The sequence below is a fragment of the Jaculus jaculus genome, chromosome 9, assembly GCF_020740685.1.
Source record: "Jaculus jaculus isolate mJacJac1 chromosome 9, mJacJac1.mat.Y.cur, whole genome shotgun sequence".
NCBI lineage: Eukaryota > Metazoa > Chordata > Mammalia > Rodentia > Dipodidae > Jaculus > Jaculus jaculus.
In genome coordinates this window covers 119,839,418-119,861,722 of record NC_059110.1, presented here as the reverse complement: position 1 = coordinate 119,861,722, position 22,305 = coordinate 119,839,418, and the positions used below count along the sequence as shown (strand labels likewise).

At 53.5% G+C, this 22,305-nt stretch overlaps 1 protein-coding gene across 2 annotated transcripts in view; it reads right to left on the bottom strand.

The window, feature by feature from the left end:
• Nucleotides 1-22,305, bottom strand: part of Rbfox3 (RNA binding fox-1 homolog 3) — a 477,131-nt gene that overhangs the window by 283,630 nt on the left and 171,196 nt on the right. The window lies entirely within an intron of this gene.

The following is a 22,305-nucleotide window of genomic DNA, read 5'->3' as shown; positions in this document are numbered from 1 at the left end:
AATTCACTCTGTAGTCTCAAGGTGGCCTCGAACTCACGGTGATCCTCCTACCTCTGCCTCCCGAGTGCTGGGATTAAAGGCGTGCGCCACCACGCCCGGCATGCTCCAGGCTTCTTGATACCATTATAACCACATGATTTTCCAAACCAAGCATGCCTGAATTTGGAGATGGGGGGACAGAGTGCCATGCTTGGGATCGTTTGAGGGTGAGGACAGTTTCCTATTCTCTGTGCTTTATCTCCGTGTCCCTGAAGGATAATCTTCTAGAAGCACATATGGCAATCACCCCATGTCACAGGATGAGCGACACTACTCCACAGCAATGTTTCCATCTAAGAAGCTGCCTCAGTTTCCATCAGCCAACAACTGGGAGGCCTCACACAGCCGCCCGCACCTCAGCTCCACGCTCAGCAACCTCCGCTTAGCACTCAGGTGGGGAGGGCGGCCACTTAAATTCATAAGGCAATAATGAACCTTTAAGGAGAATGACCCTCTTATCTTTATATGTCATAAAATATGCTTTCATTAATTTTTATAATGGAGGGGGTCACACAGGGCCCATGAAGTTGGGATATGGCTCTGCCCTGGCTGCCATAGTGCTGGCCAGGCATGCCTTCTCGGTGGTCCAGCTTCACTCCCCACCTGCTCTTCAAATCTCTTGGGCCCCTATCAAACAGAGATGGAGAGACAGGGGCCTCTGACCACATTCCATGTGGAAGTGTCGCTTGGTTATCTGGCCACTGGATTCACATTGGCGCAGTCCCTCTGTGGCGGCTTCTCACACTGAGCACACGGCCAGTGCTCCTGGGGGCAGAAGTGCACATTCTCTGGCTTCCACTGTGGGAAACCTTGGGGCTAGGCAGCTGGTAGACCACCGGGACCAGCCAGGCACCTGTGCTCTTGTCTGGATGCCATGGGGCTCCGTGCTCTGCACTGGTGCCCAGGACTTTTCATCTTGCCTGGAGGAGCCACTCAGATGGGCATGCAATTGCATGTGCCAGATAAGCCCTGCTTCACCCTGCTGGGCACCTGCATTTGGAAGAAGCTGTTTATAATCCATTCATGTTGGGGCCTGTGAATAAATAACCTAGAACTTCACACCAAGTGGGGGAGATCTCCCTTGCTGACTCATTACAGTGTGCCCTGGATCCCCTTTTCTTCCTGTTCTTGCAGTGAGGAGCCTGCTGGGCATGGGGCTGAGGCTCCTCCCTACGCTCCTCAGTCCCAAGGCCATCTGTGCACCCGATGCACTGACTCTGGAATGTTCACCATCCATGCTGGTCCCCCAACTGCTAGCTGCAGAGAGAATGGCACCAAGCTGAGCTCCAGAGGAAGGGACACCCCGTGACAAGCCTAGCCACTGAGTGCGAGTGAAGGGCCCTTGGCCCCTCTCAGGTGCCCTGACATCCCTCTATGCAATTTTGTCCATTTATGTGGAAACTACATAGTGTAGCTGGCAACTCCTCCCGCCCCAGAATGGAAGGATCCAGGACTCAAGCTAGAGCTGGAACAGGGCTGTAGCCCTCACTCTTCTTATTTCTGTGAAAAATACCCAAAAGAAGCAAGGGAAGGGAGGAGTGGTTTATTCTGTCTTCGTTGAAGAAGGCACACGGCCCATCATGGCTGCTTCCAAGGGGGAGGTGTGGCAGAGGTGGCTGCTCTGCGTTTGTGGCAGCAGGACTACCAAGCCGCTTGTTCATCTGTCGGTGGGTCAGGAAATGGGGAGGCGGGGCTGGAAGCAGAGCCAGGCTATAAATCATAAAGCCTGCCCCCAGTGACCCACTTCCCCCAGCTAAGCCCCACCTCTTAAAGGTTCCACAACCTCCTAAAGTAGCACCACCAGCTGGGAGCCAAGTCTTCAAACACACGAACCTGTGGGGAACACATCACATCCAGACCATAACATGGGCCTGACCTTGATAGCATGTGCTGGGACACACGATTCTGTTGCATTTTGCCACTGAGATTTGGGAGTGTGGCTATCCCAGCACAAAACCTTTTCCTCCATTCATAGTGAAAAATGGCAATTCTACCAAAGCCTTTGAGTGGACAAAGTGGATATGCAGACAGACAAAATCCCAGAGAAAGGATGGAGGCTTTGCCTCAATGTAACGGATGCCTCCTGCTCACAGGGCCCTCCAGCACCCAGAGCCAATGGGATGAATGGCTCCATCAGTTCCAGCCTCCCCAGGATGCTCTTGGACTTGGGCCCAACCATGCTTTCTTGAGGACTTTCTTCTAGCCACATGAGCAGGGCAGGAAGGAGGTGACCAGACACATGCCTGGTTAAGCCCTCTCCTGCCCCAGAGAATGAGTTGCTCTGGGGAGGGGACATTTGTCCCCCCCTCACGTGGGTGTCAGGAGGAACGGAGTAGCCCCAAGTAAGCACAGATGTCCAGGAGGCCATACACTCAAGGCGTGTGCCTGTGGACACTAAGTCAGGTCTGCTCCTCAGGGTCTTTCTGGTCAAGGTGGGGAGGGATAGAATCAATAACGTTGAGAAATGCTTTGTGGGGACAGTTGGGAGCCAACTGGCTAATGTCACAGAATGAAGACTGGCAGACTAGCAGAGCCAGGAGGTCCTCACATCACAGTCCTGTGGTGGTGGTGGTGGTGTTAGACCAAGTATTAGTGCTTTTTTTGTTTCAACCACAGTGACGGAAATGACTTGAAGAAAGAAAGGCCATCGTTTCAGAGGCTACAGGCTGTACCCACTTGTCCCTGTGCTCTAGGGCAGAACCGCGTGGTGGCAGGGGCTTGTGGAAGAGGAGCCTGTTCACATCATGGTGAGCAGGAAGAACATCAGAAAGGTAACAGGAAGCGGCCAGGGCAAGACACAGCCCCTAGGGACACACCCCCAGTGAGCTACTCCAAGCTCCGCCTTCCAAAGGCTCACCACCGCCCAGTCACCTACTCAGACTTTGAAAAGATCAATGGATTAATCCATGGATTAGGTTAGAACCCTCAGGATCTAAAAGGTTCTAGAAAAGTCTTCACAGACTCACCCAGAGGTATGTGTTAACCAATCTCCTAGGCATTTCTTTGATATATATAAAATTTGAGAGATGAGAGAGAAGAGCACGGGCATGTCAAGGCTTCTTGCCACTGCAAACAAACTCCTTATGTGTGTGCCACTTTGTGCATCTGGCTTTATTAGGGAATTGAACCCAGACAGGAAGGCTTTGCAAGTAAATATCTTTAAGTGCTGAGCCATCCCTCCAGCCCACCAATCTCCTAGGCAGTTCTCAATCCAGTCATATTGATAATTGAGCTGAGGAGATGGCTCAGTTAGTTGGTAAAGTGCTTGCCTTGCAATCATGGGGACCTGAGTTTTGACCCTAGAGTCCACATAAAAAAAAGGACCAATTTAACAAGCTGCGTGCAATGATGCAGACTTGTAATCCCAGCAGTGAGGTGGTGGAGACTGGGGGATTCCTGGGGCTTGGTGACAGCCTGCCTAGCCTTCCTGGTGAGTTCCAGACCAACGAGAAAAAAAGAAAAGAAAAAAGATAGACGATGCCTGAGAGGAACAATACCCTGGTTGTCCTCTGGCCCCCATATAAACATGCATGTGTGCCTGCACATACACACACACGCACATGCACACACACACACACACACACACACACACACACACACACACACACACAGGGAGGGAGGGAGCGACCAGCCATCGCAACAGGGTGGCTGGCTTGGATATCTTGCTCTTTTGAGGGGTAAGGTGAGTGGGGTGAACCAGAAGGTCAGAGGAGAGGCCTAACCTCCAAAGCTTCCAGCTGTGTGGACTCTAATCTCATGTACACATGTCTTGGATTCTCTGGGCAATACAGCTGTGGCCCCAGAGCTGGGGACCACTGGGCTCCCCTGTACAATACCTTCACAACACCTTTAGCGCCTTTGCAGAGTCCCCACAGCTCCACAGACACCTCATAACCACCCCACACCCTAGTTCCATGTAGAAAGAACAAAACAGAAGAGGGGTTGGCCAAGTTCTAGTGCCCCGCCACTGGTCCAGGAATACTCACAGAGGTGGCCACCCGACCCAGACCTCAGAGGGAAGGCCGGAGAGCTGCGGTACAGCTGGACGCCATCTGAGCATGCTCCTGATGGCTCCCTCAACCTGTTCAGGGCTCTGGGCACAGGAGGGCGTGGGTCTGAGTGAGCCCTAGGCTCTTCACCAACGCTGCGAGAGGACCTGATAACCTGCTAGCCTGAATCTGCCCAGGGCTGTTTTATAGCCTGGGTGGGTGCATCTGTGGGAAGAGCGCCCTCTTCAACGTGAGACTACCAGATCCACGCCCTCCAGGAGGAGAAGCGGGTCCACCCCGGCCTCGCATTCCAGGGTGCATGCCTTGGGGGTGGCACCCTTCTGTTTCTGGGGACCTCACGCCTATCTTCTACTTTGCTGGGCTCCCTGTGGGTTTGCGTGAGCTCCTTACACTGGAGCGGGGCTGCAGAGGACGGCTCAGGGGCTTGGGTGTGTGGGTGCTCTGTGTCCACACGGGAGCACAATGCTGAGCCCCAAATTCTCTGGAAAGGACTGGCTTGCCTTGGCAGTAGTGGGCTTTCTCCTCGATGCAAAGTCGGGAAACTCACTAAGCCAGTGACTTGCTGCAGAACACGTAGGCCGCCAAGGCCAGCAGCCTCAAATGGTCAAGAGGTCTTTCCAATTTCACCACTGCCAAGCCGATCGGAGCCACGAGAAATGCGTGCACCACCTGCACCCAGGTGTATCCGGGCGAGGGCGCACATGCTGACACGCATCCTACTTGCCTGCGGGCTTCTTTTGTTCTTATCTATTTAGGTCATGCCTCGAGAACCTTCCATATGTAAACATGGGAGTTACCGAATGAGGTTTGCAGTGACTGGAAGGGTGCATTTTGGAAAACAGTTTTACTCTTTTTTGGACATGTATGTGTGTGGTGTGAATGGGCCTGTGTGTGTGGATGAACATGTACGTGTGGGTTCGTGTGCACATACTCATGTGGAGGTCAGAGGACAACCCCGGTACTGTCCTCAGGAACTTTGTCCACCTCCTTCGAGGCCCATCCCTTGCCAATTAGCCAATTGGGATAGACTGGCTGGCCAGTGAAGTCCAGGAATCCCCCTTCCTCCACCTCCTTAATTCTGGGGTTACATGCATGCACCACCATGGCCAGCATGTCACATGGGTCTGGGATCAAACTCGGGTCCTCATGCTTAGGAGGTGAGCGCTTTGCCAACGAAGGCATCTTCCCAACACTTGGGAAAGATTTTGGGCAAGGGTTCTTTGCAGACTGAGCCTCCCTTAGCATACTTAAAATACAATTTGTTTAAAGAAAATTAGTTCCATATCATTCTGCAGCCCTACCACCTCCTCAGCCCATGGCTTCCTTCCTATTGCCTGGTGCCCACCTGGCCTGCCCTCCCCTGTTCTAAGGCCCCTTTTGCCCATGCCACCTGCCCCAGAACTTAATTCTCTGTAATTGCAGCCACCGCCTCCTCTTCTCACCAGTGCCCAGTGCCCCAAGCTTCCCTGGGGCCTGCTCCACGCTAAGCCACTGAGAGATGCTCTGTATTCCTATAGCAAGAGATCCCCCCAGGAGCTGGGGTCTCGGCAGTCCCAGCCCCAGGCATTTGGTCGACAAATTTCCTCCCAACACTCCAGAGATAAGTGGAGGAAAATCGTTTCTCAGACAGTCGGTCAACAAGCATTGATTATCCATCGACCGACTGCAGAGGGTGGTGGGAAGCTGGAGGGGGGGAGGGGAGTAAGAGGGAGACATGGCCCCTGTCTCAGGGTTGCTGTGGATCCGATTTGGGGGACAGCAAGCACAGACTCCAATAGGTATCAGAACGGAGCTCTTGAGTGTTGGACTGCAGAGAGCTCCTTCCATCTTGTATTGTGACCGGGAGAGCCTAACAGCTTCCAAGTTTGCAGTCCCGTGCTGGCTCTGCCTCCTAGCAGCTGTGTGAACTGGAACAAGTTACCCAGCCTCTCTGTGTTGTTTTCGTAGTTATAAAGCAGGGGTAATAACTGCTCTTCCAAATCATGTGGGTCTATACACACAACGAACACCCACGTTGGGGCCCAGGCCAAGCAACTACTTGGTAAATATCAACATGGGGGTCACCCTCATTATAACTAGATGTGAGATCTGGAGACGCGGGCCCGGTGCACCTCCACATGAGTGTCCCATCCTTCAGTCCTTTCCTCCAGCACTGGGAGGTGCCCACCATCCCTGGCCGCCTCCTGACTCCCTAGCCCTGTGGAGCTGCATCTGGGATCACTGATCACAGGGAACACTTCACAGCCACTTTGTTTTGGCTCCATGTGGGCAGCAAAAAGACAGCTTTCTCTCTTCTCTGTCACTACGTCACAAGCAGGATGACAGTGGGAAGCAGAGGGGGCTCTTGGGACCCAAGCAACACCTTCTCTCCATGGGAGAATCAGAGCCTCTCAGTATGGCCCCTGGAGGCGGAGCTTGACCTTCATACACACCCAGGGTCTAGCTGAGCCCCTCTGTGGAGCCCCATGGACAGGATCCTTGTGAGAAAAGCAGCTCTATCCAGGAGGCCACGCCTGGCCACTGTGTTTGGCCCTGGAGAATGGGGAAGATTTGACTGTAAGCAGGAGATTGCAGGAAGCTCAGATAGGGACAGGGACCGGGACTTCTCTTCTTTCATGCCCGGCAGCACCAGGGCAGCTGAGTACAAGGAAAGTGAAGTTACCAGGGGATCACTTAGTGTCTGGAGACCACATGACGGGGGCTTTCAAAGCCCCTGTGCCCTCTTCTCTCTCGATCTCCAACCTAGGCTGCCCGCCTCTCTTAACACTCAGTTGGTAGATGTGCAGCCTGCAGGCCTCTGTCTGGGTGTGGGCTGAGGCTGGGGGCTTTGTGAGGCCCGCTAGTCCAAGGAGACTGCTGAGGGAAGTCCCTGACTGGACACCAATACTCCCTCCTCCCAATACACATCCCCCAGTTAGTCTCTTCCTGGGCATCACTGGGGAACTGTGTCACATGATGGGCCTCATGTGCACATCCAGGCACACAGGCATGCACAGAGTGTGCACACACTTTTTTTTTTAACCAGACACATGTAGGTACACAGACACACGGATGCACATGAACATGCTCTCAGCAGATCTCAGGACAGACACAGATGCACATATACTAAGAACACACGCAACCATAATCCACAGACGGAGCACACGCAAACACACCACACCACGGGTCGTGCGACTCCTGCTCTGATGTTTGGCACCTTCATGGGACACTCTGTTGTCCAAGCCACAGGCAAGATCGTGGCCCCCCTAGCATGAGACACAGCCAGGCAGCGCCACGGGCCTCACCCTCAGCTGCTCCCTTGCACCAGACCCAGCTGGACTCTTGGGAGTGGCTAGTGACCACAGGGGAAGGCCTCCAAGCTCAGGCTGCCACTATGAAGATACGGCCGCATGCACATGGTCCTCTGGTCCCACGTCTCCTCAACCTCTTGAAAAGCTTAAGGGAATCCCACAAGTCCCTGGGGATATGAACTACAGAGGACCCTGTAGCCAGCCTTGCCACCGCACAGTCAGGGGCACAGACACGTTTCCAGAGCCCCTGGCAGCCCGAGGTCACCAGGCTCCACCAGAGCAGGGTTTCAAAACTGTATGATCCCTGTCCCCAGAGCTTCCATGAGAAGGCAGGGCCTGTCTGCCTCAGGCCCAGGGCCCATGAAAATACATTCATTACTTTTTAAACCAGAATGGATGCATTAACCTCCCAGCAGAAGATGTTAGATGAATGTACTTTTGGTGTGTGCATGCTCATATGTGTAGGTTGCGTGCACGTGGGGTACAAGTGCATGCGTGTGTGCGTGTGGGGGAGAGCAGAGGTCACTGTCAGATGCAGTGTTCAAATCACTATATTACTTGTTAAAAGAACTATTTTTTTTTTATTTATTTGAAAGAGAAGGAAAGAGGCAGAGAGAAAGAGGCAGAAAAAGAGGGAAAGAAAGAGAATGAATGGGCTTCCAGCCACTGCAAATGACCTCCAGACACATGTGTCCCCCTGTGCATCTGGCTTATGTGGGTCCTGGGGAACCAAATCTGGGTCCTTTGGCTTTGTAAGCAAGTGCCTTAAACTGCTAAGCCATCCCTCCAGCCCCCCTTCCCTGTTTATATGTGGGGTCCAGGGTTCGAGCTAAAAGTGGCGAGTGCTTTATCCACTAAGCCAGCTCCACAGCCTGCACCTTACTTTTTAGGCAGGGTGAGCTCACCCATTTGGTTAGAGTAGCCAAAGAGCCCCAGAGATCCTCCTGTCACCACGATTCCAGGCACTTGTCACCATGGCGGGCGTTTCATGTGGGTGGTGGGGATCTGAACTCAGGTCCTCATGCTTGTGTGACAAGCACTTCACTCACTCCGCCGTCGCCCTCAACCCATCAATTCATTAAATCACCTTTATGGGAGTGCCTGAGTATCATGACTTCCCACATGGCCCCGGAACACATGTCCATGGTATGGGGGGCCATGCTGCACAACCCTCTAGGTTTCTATAAGCCCAGAAGCCCGGAAAGTGTCATGTTCCCAGAGGCTGTAAGAGCCCAGGACTGGGGTGTGGAGACCCCACTCTGCCCCCTGCCAGCTCAGCAGGTCAGAGGGGCAGGAGAGGTGGTGGAGGAGTCACTCCCTCTGTGTGCTAGGAGGGAAGCCCTGTGGGGTCTTGGGGAGATGTCTCTCTGCTCGGTGAGGCGGTGAACAGGCCTGACCCAGCCTTTAACTTGTCACCACAGAACTGGCAGAAGACGTGCTGACACCCTGGGCACCCGAAAGCCACACTGGCAAGGGTCCAGCAGGCCTTGGTTTCTAGAAGCTGTGGTTGCAGATCCACGGGGAGCTGGGGGGGGGGGGTGCCCTGGAGACCACCTGCCTGCTGCGCTCCTCCATCCACCAGACCTTTGGGGTCCATACGATGTGGTTGAGTTAATGTCGTTATTTTACACAATGACCCCAGCTTCTAGAACCAGGCCTAACAGATAACATTTGCTAATTACACTGCATTGATCTTGGCTTTGCAGGGTGTAACTCTTTCCCTGCTGGAATCCTGGTGGGGAGCTCGGCCCTTCTCCGGAGCTGTGCAGCCTGCCTGCGGCAGAAAAGGGCCCGGCGTCTGGCAAGCCCATTGGCCCCGTGCCTGGTCTTAGGGGGCAGGGGGACATTCTTTAGGCCACCCATGCCTTGGAAGGATGCCTGAAGTCGCTAGCCCTGTCTGGCTTGGCCAAGCCACCAGTGGGGAGCAGTTTTTTACTTACGGGTACCACTCTCCCTTCCACTTTCAACTGCTACCCACACCAGCATCCCACTGTGGGAATGACTGCCCACTTCCCAGAGCTGACAAAATGTTCCCTCAGGAAAGAAAAAGTAATGGGAAAAGGGGCGCTGAGCCGCTCGGGCTTGGCTTTCCTGAAGCCCACCAAGGGGGCTTTTGTGGCCCCACCCCACGCTGGTCAGCATGCAGCATTTGCACAGTGAGCTCGTGAGCTTTCAGCTGCGGCTGCAAGGAGCCGCACCCCTCAACGGAAACACGAGGCTCTGACTCACTGGAGCTCACTGGCTCCCTGCTGCTCTGCCCCGCAGACCCTGCCAGTCCCATTGGCTGCCCCGGGACAGAGCTGCACACCGTGTTCCCAACCCAGCTCTGGGGTCTTTCATGACCACAGGCCACCGGGAAGCCACCTGCATGCTGTGTGAGCAGACGCCCCTGACCTGCCCCCTGTGGAAACACGCACCCCAGAGCCAGCCGGAGTCCATCCACCCTGGCATTCCTTCCACGCGGCCCTCAAAAGTGAGTGCCCTCTTCTTCCTGGACAGCTCTCTCTCTGCCTCAGCAGTTCCGCTTCTGGATTCAAATTCTTCCTTGTTCCACTTTCCCTGCTCCTTCATGTCCCACAACCCTGGGACAAGCCCTCCCTTTGCTATGTGTGACCTCAGTGTTATCATTTTCATCCTTCTCTAAGTTCCCACGACGCTCTCCTTCTCCCCCCCCTTTGCACCCCTTAGCTGGCAATGCCTAGCACCCCCCCCCCCACAAGCTGCCAAGCCCATCTCCAGCGCAAGGGGCAGCTCTTACAGCAGAAGGATTTAATTGCATGTCAAAATTAAATCTCTTTTGATGAAGGACAATTCAACTACGGCTCTGTCTAATCAAATTAACAAAGTCTTTTTTGATTTTCAATTATCTTCTTCATGGGAACACTTTATCCGAGGCTCCTGCGATGACACCCGACGGGCCTCGCATTCACAATGAGAACCTTGGCGGAAAGGATGACCGGGTCCCAGGCCGGCCCAGCCCTGTGGAAGCGCGTCTCGGCCTCCTGCAAGCCCGAGGTGGGGCCACCCTACGCAGAGGTAGGAAGATGCCCTGTGAGGGGTCTGCAGGAAGTGGGAGAGCTCCAGAGGTGGTTGGTGCCCTGGAGAGGGGGCTGCCATGCACCAAGCATTAACCATGGCTGGGATTTGAACTATGTGTTTTAGAGGCATCCTGTGAGCAACAGAGCTCCCTGTCAGCATGTAACAGAACCAAGGATCTGAGCTCTGCCCACATGCCCGGCCTCGCCTGCTCTCCACTCCCACCATACTTTCTAAACAACCCAGTGAGAACTTCTCTCCTTGAGTTCAGCTGACTCGGCACCTGCGATTATCAAGAGACAGGCTTGCTTCAAGACCAGCACTGCCTGAGGGTATTGTAATATAAGCCACGTATGAAATGAAATGCTGCATGTCTCGTAGCCACACTGAAAGCGTAAAAAGGAACAAGCGAAAGAAAATGGGTGTGGTGGCGCATGCCTTTTGTCTCAGCACTTGGAAGGCTGAGACAGGAGGATCAAGAGCTCAAAGCTAGCCTGGGTTACCAGACCTTGACTCAAAAAAAAAAAAAATCAAGTTTAAAATAAAGAAGTGAGATTAGCATTAACAAGCTATTGCACAAAACTCCATCTACTAGAAACTTGATGGGGCCAGCATGTCAGATAGAAACTGAAAATGAGGTGGCTGGCATGTTGTTTTTTAATTTTGTTGTTCCATGCAGTCTTAAAATCAGTGGACATTTCCTGCTCACATTCCTCTGCTGAACTTGGAGGCATCAGTACCTCCATTGGGGCTGTGGCTGCTGAGGGGCCATACATGGATCAAGAGTGCCCTGGGTGGTCCAGTGGGCATCGCCAGCCTCCGGAACAGGATTCTAGTTCTCACAGAAATGCTCTCCTCTTTTTCTGGTTCCTACACTCTACGATCTCCTGACAACCAGGAGTCTCCTAGGCACATCTCCTTGGCTTCCTGCCCTTCTCCCACATTTTGCTTCTCTTTCTCTGGACTCCCCAGTCCCAGAAGGGTTCTCTGGGAAGCGCAAAGAAAGGAAGGAGACTCAAAGAAGTTGCGCACAGGGACACTGAGGAGGGAAAACCAACCGGCTTCACTGTCACCAAGCACATTTTAAAACTCCACAGACAGCTTTGTTTCCTTTTCTTGTTTTTTTTTCTCTTCTCTCTTTCCTCTCCTCCTTTTTATTTATTTTTTGTTTGTTTGTTTTTGCGAGGTAGGGTCTCACTCTAGCTCAGGCTGACCTGAAATCCACTGTGTAGTCTCAGGGTGGCTTCAAACTCATGGCAATCCTCCTATCTATGCCCCTCTCTGCTTCCCGAATGCTGGGAGTAAAGGCAGGTGCCACCAAGCCCGGCTCTCCTTTCATTTCTTCGGTGCTGGGACGGAACCCAGGGCATCACGGGCGCCAGGATAGCACTTGCCTTTGAGCTTCACCCCCAGAGCCCACAGGTCATTGCTCCCCTGTGCATCCGGTTTTCACCTGTGCAAGCACGCGGCCGGGCAGGGAACACCAACACTTCCTCCCAAAGACACCCAGGAAGGGACCGGAAGTATTATACTTGCATGTATGGGACCCAATACAATCAGAGATCGTGCTGAGTTTTTGTAATTAACTGTTTTTATATTTTTTGCAAGTATATGTAGTGTGATGCATGCATAGACGTGCACATGCTATTGAACACACGTGGAGGCCGGAGGAGAGTCTCATGTGCTTGCTGTATTGCTCAGTCACAAAGTTCCTTGAGACAATGTCTCTAACTCAACCCAGAGCCACCATTTGGGGTCAAAAAGCCCCTGCGGAGCCGGGCGTGGTGGCGCACGCCTTTAATCCCAGCACTCGGGAGGCAGAGCTAGGAGGATCGCCATGAGTTTGAGGCCACCCTGAGACTCCATAGTGAATTCCAGGTCAGCCTGGGCTAGAGTGAGACCCTACCTCGAAAACCCACCCCCCCCAAAAAAAGCCCCTGCGATTCTCCACCACAGCCTTGGGCTAGGGCTACAGATGTGCACGGCCACACCCAGCTTTTAACAGGTGGGCTCTAGGGAGCTGAGCTCTGGGCAGTCTCGGGCCCTGGCCAGCTCCCATACATACATGGCACGCATTCTTGATGCTGAGCCATCTCTCCAGCTGTTGCTGGGGTTTTAATGCAGTCCTGGGGGTTTTCGGACCCGCGGACAGACTTGGCTTCTTTGAGGTCGCCATGCTGCTGGAAAGTGGAGTGAACGCTGCGCGCTGGCCCTTGGACACCTGCTGTGGATGCAAACCAGTCACCCAGACAACGGCCTTCTCCTCTTGTCCCACTGATTGCATCACCAACACACCTCACTCTTTCATGACAATGGCTACAGGACTGTCCTTTCCCAGGTGAGCCAGCATGAGCCAGACAGCCTGGAGCTCAGTAGCAGCCTTGCTTCCCACATCCCTGAAGCAGGAGCCTTGGCTGATGTAGGTAACCCGGAGTTCCTGCTAACTGCCCAGGACTAAAGTGTCATCACCCCGGTACATGTGACTCTGCAGGAGCATCCTCATAGGTGGCCTTCAGCAGACTTGGTCTTGGCATCTTGGGCAGCCCCTACCCTGCATGCCCACCCCAGGCCTGTGCTGACCTCATGTTCCTAGAGCATTCGCCGGCGGGCACTGAGTCAGAAGCCTGAGGAGCCCATCAGGCCTCTCACAAAGGGATGGCACTCGTGCCCGAGGGGCAGAGCGTGGCGGGGCACAGATCTAAGTGGCTGGGCCGAGCTATCTCGGGGATGGCTTCACTCCTGGGGCTGCCAGGCTCATTGCTGAGGGAATCGTGCCTGCTGTGAATGCACAGAGTTCTGGGCTCCCATATCCGCTTACTGTCCTCTGACACCTTGGTGAGAAGAGGGAGGTAGCGCTGGGTCACAGCACCTTAGCGGCCCCTCTCCTCCTCGGCTCACCCTCTCCTAGGTTGTGAAGCTAAAAGGCCTAAGACAGAGGACCACACGCCCTATCACGGCACCCAGGAACACGTGAAGTAGGCAGATCCTGCCCGCCTCGGCCACGGCAGTCAATGCACACAACCTTTGGCATGCACACTTGTTTGATCAAAGATTTAGTCACCTTCTCCCCTCCCAGCACCAAACCTCTGGGCTTTCCTGACAGAGAATTAATTGCTACTGGTGAAGTTTCATTGCTGAGGGAGCAAGCTTCTCTTCCCCTCCCCAGATGGCCGGCTCCTGCCACAGCCGTTGAGAGCACTTCTCGAGGAGTCTAGCCCAGGCTGCCTGGGGTCCCCGGAGACTTTCCATAGGCTCCCCAGAAAGGAAGCACCAAAGATGTAGCCAGAATCACCCCAGGCTGATATCAGAGCAAGGGCCGAGCACCCTGGGGTGTTGTAAACCGGGGGGCTCAACTCCGCTTGTGCTTGGGGGGCGATCAGACTGCTCCAGGCCTCCTCCTAGGCTCCAGGCCCTTATCAGTCAGCATCCCCAGTCTCTGTATCAGAATAACAATGACCCCTGGGTACGGAGAATCTGAAGAACCCAGGCCCTATGAGGGAGGCAGGGGAACTCTCCCTGCCCATCAGTAAGGAATGAGACTTGGCCTGTATTCAAAGCAGGACACAGAGATTAAGTGGGTCTTTCCAGCGTTACACTTAATTCCAGAAACAAAGCAGGGCTCAGCAATTCTTGTGGCAGCCAGTAAGGATGGGCCACCTGGAGATCAGCTCCTGGCTGAAGAGGACTGGGCAAGTCCAGGAGAGCCAGGGAGAGGAGGCAGAACTTGCAGGATGCTGGGAAACAGAAAGGGTTTCTGATCTCAGGGCACTTTTGCTAGGGGGGGTCCCAAGCAAGATGAGGGAAGAGGGAGGGTGTGGCACCCTCCCCAGAGGACTCCATTTCTCACTCATGAGGTCAAGTTCTCTTCCACTAACCTTTGGAGCCACTTGCTGTGGTCCCTGTGCTGGGGAGAGTCCACTCTGTGGATGTGCATTCCCCCTCTGTTACAAACAGTTTACTTTGCTTGAGATGGAGCGATCTGCCCTCCAGGAGCATTTTACCAGCCTGGAGAGTGCTCAGACAAAGAGACACGACACAGGGCTGCTGCGGCAGGCGGGACCGTGTGCGCTCGGTGGGTGGGGGGCGGGGGGCGGGGATCTCTTCTGCCTCTATCATGTCCCCTTTCTGGGGCATCTGCAAGGCCAGCTTTCCAACCAGTGCAAAAATGCTGCGGGAGGAATGGAAAGGTCCTGAAACCCACCTCCTCAGGCCCACCCTGGGCTTGCCCACTCCAGGACCAAGAGGGCTACAGCTGTCCCAGAACTGGGCCCAGCCAGCCATGGCTACATGCATCACACCAGCTAAGCAAGCTGAGCTCCGGCCAGGCACCCCACTATTGGAAGCTGGGTCATAGGTGGGCTGAGCTGCAAACCCCAGTAGCTGAGAACACAGCCATCACCAGCCTCTGGATGCAGGACATCTGGATGCCGCCAGCTGTTCTAAGAGTCCGACCACCAAGAGTCCAGTGGCCAGAGGCGACTTTCTGAGGACATTTTGAGGCAGAGCGGGAGAGGAAACGGCGGCACACGTTACTGCTGCGTGCTCCGGCAGCTTTGCCACCTGAATTCCCGGGCTGCTCTCCATCACCCCTGGCCACAGACAGTGGGACTCAGCAAGGAACAAAGCCACTCACCTGGCCAACAGCTAGTGAGTGGCAGAGCTGGGATCCAAGCAGGGGTCTGTATAAGTTTAGTCCGTCATGATGTCCCTGAGACATGAGTAATGCAGGCATCAATTACACTGGCTGGGATGAAGTTAGCCCAGGCGCGCAGTCCACACAGCGTCCCCAAGGAGCCCTGGAGCCCTTCTGCAAGTCCCACTCATGGATGCCTTCCCCAGAGTCCTCTCCCTCCCGGTCCCCATCCCAAGCCAGCGCTGCCTGTGACTGCTGCTAGCCCAGCCCCGCCTGCCCCCATTTCTCACTGTTAAGGAGGCTGCGTTCTTGTCTCTACCAGTCCCAGCTGGTGAGAGGACTGGCCTCCCGCCCCGGTGTTTACAGGTGACATGACAGAAACCGTGTTTTGATTGTCATCTGCGTGGAAGAAGGAGCACCGACGAGGAAAGACAAGGACACAAGAGTTGGGGTGGGCAGTCAGGTGAAATCCTGCAGTACAGGAGTCTTCTCACAATGTCTTAAACCATTTTCTCTGCCTTGTTCACAGCCAGGACCTCCAGCCTAACCAAGATCAAGGGGACAGGACGTCAAGTGTTACAGTCAGGTTCACATTGCTGGCAGAAAAAGCCTGACTGAAAGCAGCTTGTGGAAAAAAAAAAAAATAGGGTTTATTTTGGCTTACAGACTCAAGGGGGAGCTCCATGATGGCAGGGGAAAACTAAGTCTGAGCAGAGGGTGGGCATCACCTCCTGGCCAACATCAGGTAGACAACAGCAACAGGAGAGTGTGCCAAACACTGGCTAGAGGAAGCTGGCTATAATACCTAGAAGCCTGGCCCCAACAATACACTGCCTCAGGAGGCTTTAATTCCTGAATCTCCATCAGCTGGGATCCTAGCATTCAGAACACCTAAGTTTATGGGGAACACCTGAATCAAACCACCACATTCCACCCCTGGCCCCCACAAACTGATATCCATACATGATATAAAATGCAATGTATTCAGTCCAACTTTAAAAGTCCCCATAGTTTTTTTTTTTTTTTATCAATCTCAATGGTGTTCAAACATTCCCAAAATCTAAGATCTTTTAACTGAGCCATAATACCAAAAGAAAAAACCCACAAAAAAACAAATGAAAAACATAATGGCTCAGAATAAACATTCACACTGCAACAGATGGCATTGGACATAGTAAAGAAATATTCAACTCAATACAAGATTAAAAACAACCAGGGCAAACATCAAACTCTGTAGCTCCAAGTCCAACAACTCTAGTCAATGCCAAGTATCCAAGTCCAATAATTCTAACCAGTGACAAGTCTCTGGAGTTTCAATTCTGCCCCTCCAGCTAGGCTACTCACAGTCCTGGAAGACTTTATCTGGGGCCAATGGCTCTCCTTAGCAGCCTTCTCATGGTCCTGGCATCTCCATTGGGTCTCCATTGCAACCCATGGTCCATCCTCATGGTTCCATCAGGTCTCCATGCAGGCATCCAGCAAACCTGCTTCACAATGCCCATTACCATTTCCAAAACACAAGACTGTTATAAATTCAGTGACCCACTGTTTCTTGCATTTCTTATACTCCATAATACCAGGTGGGGTGCCAATTTGTTAACCGGTGGGGGGGGGGGGAATAAAGCAGACTTTGAAGAACAAGACACTCCTTCAGCATTCAGACCCCTGCAAAAGACTGAATTCTTCTTGTTGTCCCAATGCAGATCAACTGGCCCAATCTCAATAGTTGTAATCTCTCATACAATTGCAGTTGAACAGGCAGCAGTTTTGGCCCAAAAATTTCATTTTTGCTGTGCTATCCCTCTGCTCACACCAGCCCATTTCTACACAATGCAACCCTGCAAAAATTCTCAGGACATGGGCATAACAGCAAGCCTCTCACACAAACTGCTTCTAGCCCAGTCCAGGCAAAGCTCTTTTTCATCCTCATAAGCCAAACCTCATAGTCCATAGTTCTTACTGCATTCAGGTCTTTCAACTCTGACCAGAGTAATCCATCAAGCTGAACTTACAGCACTCCAAGGCACCTCTTAGGCCAACATTTCAAATCCCTCCACATTTCACTTGCAAAGCAGCCCTAAAAAGCCAAAAGCTGCACAGTCAGGTTTCTGGCAGCAATAACACCACTTCACGGTATCAACTTTACAGTTGCAGTCAGGTTTGCATTGCTGGCAGAAAACACCTGACCAAGAGCTGATTGTGGGGAAAAAAAAGGGTGTATTTTGGCTCATGGACTCAAGGGGACGTACCATGATAGCAGGGGGAAATGATGGCATGAGCAGAGGGTGGACATCACCTCCTGGCCAACATCAGGTGGCCAACAGCAACAAGGAGATTGCACCAAACATTGGCAAGAGGAAGCTGGTTATAAAACCCATAAGCCTGCCCTCCAAAATACACAGCCTCCAGGGGGGCTTCAATTCCCTAATTGCTATCAGCTGGGACCTAGCATTCAGAACACCTAAGTTTATGGAGGACAATGGAATCAAACCACCACACCAGGGCATAAAGTTCCCTATTCCCTGGAGTATCTGTTGAGTTCTAGAAGGTTCTGCCCATGCATGGATTCTAGTCACATCTATGTTAACACACAGCATTTTCTCTGGGTCATATCATTAATAAATAAACATCATAATAAATGTATTTATTATAAAAACTAATTTTATGCAGTCTGAAAACAGGTTCTGGGTATCTGTGTACTTCTCACCAGACCCAGTGTCCTAAAGGTTAAAACTCTCAGTCATATGACCCAGCAATCTACAGGTGTAAGTGGGAACACGTGACGGCACGTGCTGTCCCAGGAATGCCTCACAGAAACCGTGAACACTGCCTCGTGCTTCCCACGAGCCTCCTGCTCCGGGGCCTGGCCATCTCTTCTGTCCACACCCACAGTGCAGCCAACCTAGCTGAGCAGTGTCATCTCACAGAGCCTCTAGGGACTGGATGGGGAAGCCAAGGCCCACAGGAGATGGGCATCTGGGTCTAGCCAGATACAAGTGCGTGGGGTCCCCAGGCTTCTGAGGACTTGGGGACATCAGCAGAGACCAGCCCCAAGCCAGCTTGTTTCTCTGGTGACAGGAAAAGTGTCTGTCCCCTAAAAACATAACTCAGTGGACCAGGCACTTGGACTTGGAAGGGCAAACCTACTCCTTGCCAGCCTGCACCCTCTGACCTGTGTGGCATGCATGTGTGCAGTGCACATGAAAGTGCACACGTGTGTGCTATGCAGTGAGTGCAGGGTGAACATGGGTACACTGGATGGCCTGTGTATGTGTGTGCCCCCTGTGGTGTGTGCCCCATACAGTGTGTACACATACGTGTGCTCCATGAGCATGGGTGTGCACTGCATGGTGTCTGCCTCTGTGTGCACACTCTATGCACACGTCCTGTATGGTGTGTACACATGTGTGTGCATTCTCTGTGTCTACAGCATATATGCACTATGTGCTGTGCACATACATGTTCTTGCACACAATTGCATGAGTCTGCCTGTGAGTGTGTTGGCAGCTCTCAGACCACACTGACCTCCCAGGCTCTCGGCCTCAACACAGCCCATGACTGCGGATCGGGGCGTGGGGTGTCATTTCCAGGATAGAGTAAGAACCTCAAGAGCACCCACCCAGGCACAGCCATGGCCCAAGGAAGGTGTGAGAACCAGTAGATACCCTCTCTAGGGAGCCCTGAGGAAAGACATTTGTGCCCTTGTCCATGGCGTTGTCCCCTGTTCAAACCACAATTAAGAGAATTTCAATTTTGTGTCCAGATGCCCTCCACCCACACTTCTTTCTTAGCCACCTGTGCTGGTTTCAGGTGTCCCCCACAAACTTAAGTATTCTGAATGCTAGCCTCCCCAACTGATGGCAATTGGAAATTAAAGCCTCCTGGAGGTGGTGTATTTTGGAGGGGCGGGCTTATGGGTGTTATATCCAATTTCCCCATGCCAGTGTTTGGCACACTCTCCTGTTGCTATGGTCCACCTTATGTTGGCCAGGGGGTGATGTCCACCCTCTGCTCATGCCATCATTTTCCCCTGCCATCATGGAGCTTCCCCTCGAGCCTGTAAGCCAAAATAAACCTCTTTTTCCCGGAAGCTGCTCTTTGTTGGGTGATTTCTATCAGCAATGCGAACCGGACTGCAACACCACCTAAGGCAGATTCTTAAAGAAGAGATTTATTTAAAAATTCTTCTCTTAAAACATGGTATTTAAGCTGATTCCCAGCCTCCTGCCCACTGGCCCTACAGGCAGGTCACGCTCATTCTCCCCTGTCACTGTGCTGCCCCCTCGTGGCCACTCTGAGATGGCCATGCGCCGAGCCAAGCCTCTTGGCAAACAGACAGGTGGCAGGTGCCCAGCAGTCCCCTCTGGACCGCATCTCCTCTTGCCAGGTGCCCTGTGGCCACCAGCGCCTGCAGAGCCTCGCTTTTGCGGAAGCCTCTGCAGCCCTGTGTAACTCCACTCCTCACGTATCAGAGCCGCCCTCGGCTTGCCCACCTTAATCTCCCGCCTCCAGGCCACAGAGAGAGGGAGCCTTGCTCCCGCTCCGCTCTTCCCAGCAGCCGGGCTCTAATCCTTTTATCACGGGAGGCCTTGCAGCCTGCCGCCTCCTTCAGCTCCTGCAACGAGCATTTCGGAGGAGGCCCTGGCCTGGGGCATTACCCGTGTGTGTCGGTGTGTGCCCCCCATGCCCACACAGACAAGAAGAGACACGGCGCCAACATGATGAGCTGCCTCTCGGGGACGAGGTTGAGATGCATCACGTGGGTCTGTAAATTGCAGGCAGGAGGCTCTCCTGGACAGATGACCGACCCTGTCCTAGCGTGGGAGCCACTGACCTTGAGTCTTCCCACCTCCTGGCCCGTTAGCCTGTGAGCAGCCATGGGGCCCTGCCTCTCCCACACTGTGGTCGCAAAGGCTGGTCCCCACCCATCAGCCCCCCGCTGTCTGCGCAGCAGCTGGGGGCCTCGGTCTGGGGGCCAGCTCTCCACGGAGAGCTTGGCTGTCCCTCAACCCCAGCTCCTGCCCACTTCCTCAGGAGGGCACAGGAGTGGAGGTGTGGAGGAGAGGGTAGGAGAGAGGTGATACTTTCTGGATCAATTCGTAGGAGAGAAGAGACAAAGCCCCAGGCTGACTGTGGGGGTGGGGAAGGGAGGGATCGGTGACATGTCTGGGGGAGGACAAGAGAGATGTGACATGGAGCTGGAGTCACTTTCCACGCGGTTGGCACTTGTACCTGGGATTACCGAGTTCCGCCATTGACACTGCAGCTGCCCTCGGCCCCGCAGCCCTCTCCCACCTCTTCGCTGTGCCCCTCCTCCAACCTGGCTGTCTTCCTGTTCTCAAGCTCAAGAACCACCTGGGTTCCAGTCCATCAGGTTCGGGAGGTTCCCTACCACCCACTCTTGGGGGCTGAGGAGTCTTTTGACCCGAGCAGATACAGGCGGCGATAGCAAATCCGCTCTCATACCCACCAAGTTCAGAGAGACACCAGCACCAAGCTGAGCCTGGGAGGGGACCCGAGAGCTGGGAGTGCAGTGTTCCACCGCCCCCCAAACCCCTGCAGTGTTCCTCTGCCCCCCTAAACTCCTGCTCTACTACGGCAGTGCTAACAACTGGAGAATTCCTCATTGCTCAACTTTTGGGGGTCTAATGAGGGTCAGTGAAGAACTTAGGGTTGGAGATATGAAGATTTGGGGACCCCAGAGGCGACACACCCAAATGTTTTATGGCTGGATTTTGGCAACACAGTCCCCCGCACCCCCCAGCCCCCAAGTCCCCTTTCCTGGACTGTGAGGCCCCCTCTGTCAGCTGTGGGCCGGAGCTGCCTTCCACTTTCCAGGGCAGCCAGGGACCCTGTAGGGAGGAGTTATATCACAGGGATTGCAGATGCACAAGCAGCGAGGCCGTGTTCAAACATCCGTGACAATGCCCCTGCCTCTGATCTCCCCTACCAGAGGGCTGTCGAGACATCTAATCAGGCCGCCAGCCCCACGGCTGCAGGCTGCGTCAGACGACTCATATTTCTAGCAGTTCTTGGGCAAGGCCCATGCTGCAGGTCTGGAGACCATGTGTGGGTACCCTTCCCCTCATCAGCATGGATTGCTTGGGTCAAGGGAGGTAAAGGGACATCTTGGAAGGAGAAATGTCTTGGGTGGTAGGAGGCCAGCTTTGAATTCCCAAGGGCTGGAAACTCACTTCTCTCTGTGTTCAAGGCACAGCCAGAAGGAGTCCTGTGGCAATGAAGAGGCAGTAGCAGCAAGAGCTGGCTGCATAGGAGGGACTGAGGTCTGAAGGCCTTGGGGTTCTGGGCCTACTTTCCACAGGGTGTGGAGACCTCGCTCATTACGACCCCCACCTGTCTTGCAATCAGGTCCCTATTCAGGTGAATGCCAACATCACATGTGGGATTCTTTTTTTTAAAAATTTTTTGTTTATTTTTATCTGTTTATTTATTTGAAAGTGACAGAGAAAGAGGCAGATAGAGAGAGAGAGAGAGAGAATGGGCGTGCCAGGGCCTCCAGCCACTGCAAACAAACTCCAGACCATGCGCCCCCTTGTGCATCTGGCTAAAGTGGGTCCTGGGGAATCAAGCTTCGAACTGGCGTCCTTAGGTTTCACAGGCAAGTGCTTAACTGCTAATCTATCTCTCCAGCCCAGAGATTCTTTTTTAAAAATATTTTTTATTTTATTTATTAGAGAGAAGAGGCAGAGAGAGAGAGAGAGAGAGAGAGAGAGAGAATGGGCACACCAGGTCCTCTAGCCATTGCAAATAAACTCCAGACTTATGCGCCACCTTGTGCATCCAGCTTACGTGGGTCCTGGGGAATCAACCTGGGTCCTTTGGCTTTGCAGGCAAGCTCCTTAGCCACCAAACCATCCCTCCAGCCCCCATTAGGATTCTTTAAAAGTCACCCGAGAGTTGGCTTCACCGTGGGATCATCCCCTTGACTGTCACTGAGGTCACTGCACATGCGGCCCCACAGCACCACGGAGCTGTCTCATTGAAGCTCCTTACCAGACTCACAGGACCCTGACCCACAGTGGCTCCGGCAGAACGTTCTTCTGACTGTAAGCACTTCTTCCAGCACTTTCCCTTTTGTGGGCCAGGATCAGGCTCAGGGTAGGTCCAGTAGCAGGGCATGCAGAGCACCGGATCTCTAAAACGGAGAGGCCTCATGGGACAGCATCTTCCCACCCAGAAGCCCCAGAAGAGGCTATGGTGAGGTGCCACGTCTCCAGCTTGGAAGGGAGCCCTCCCGACCTCAGGAATCCCCGCCAATTCTGCTTCCACCCTCCCA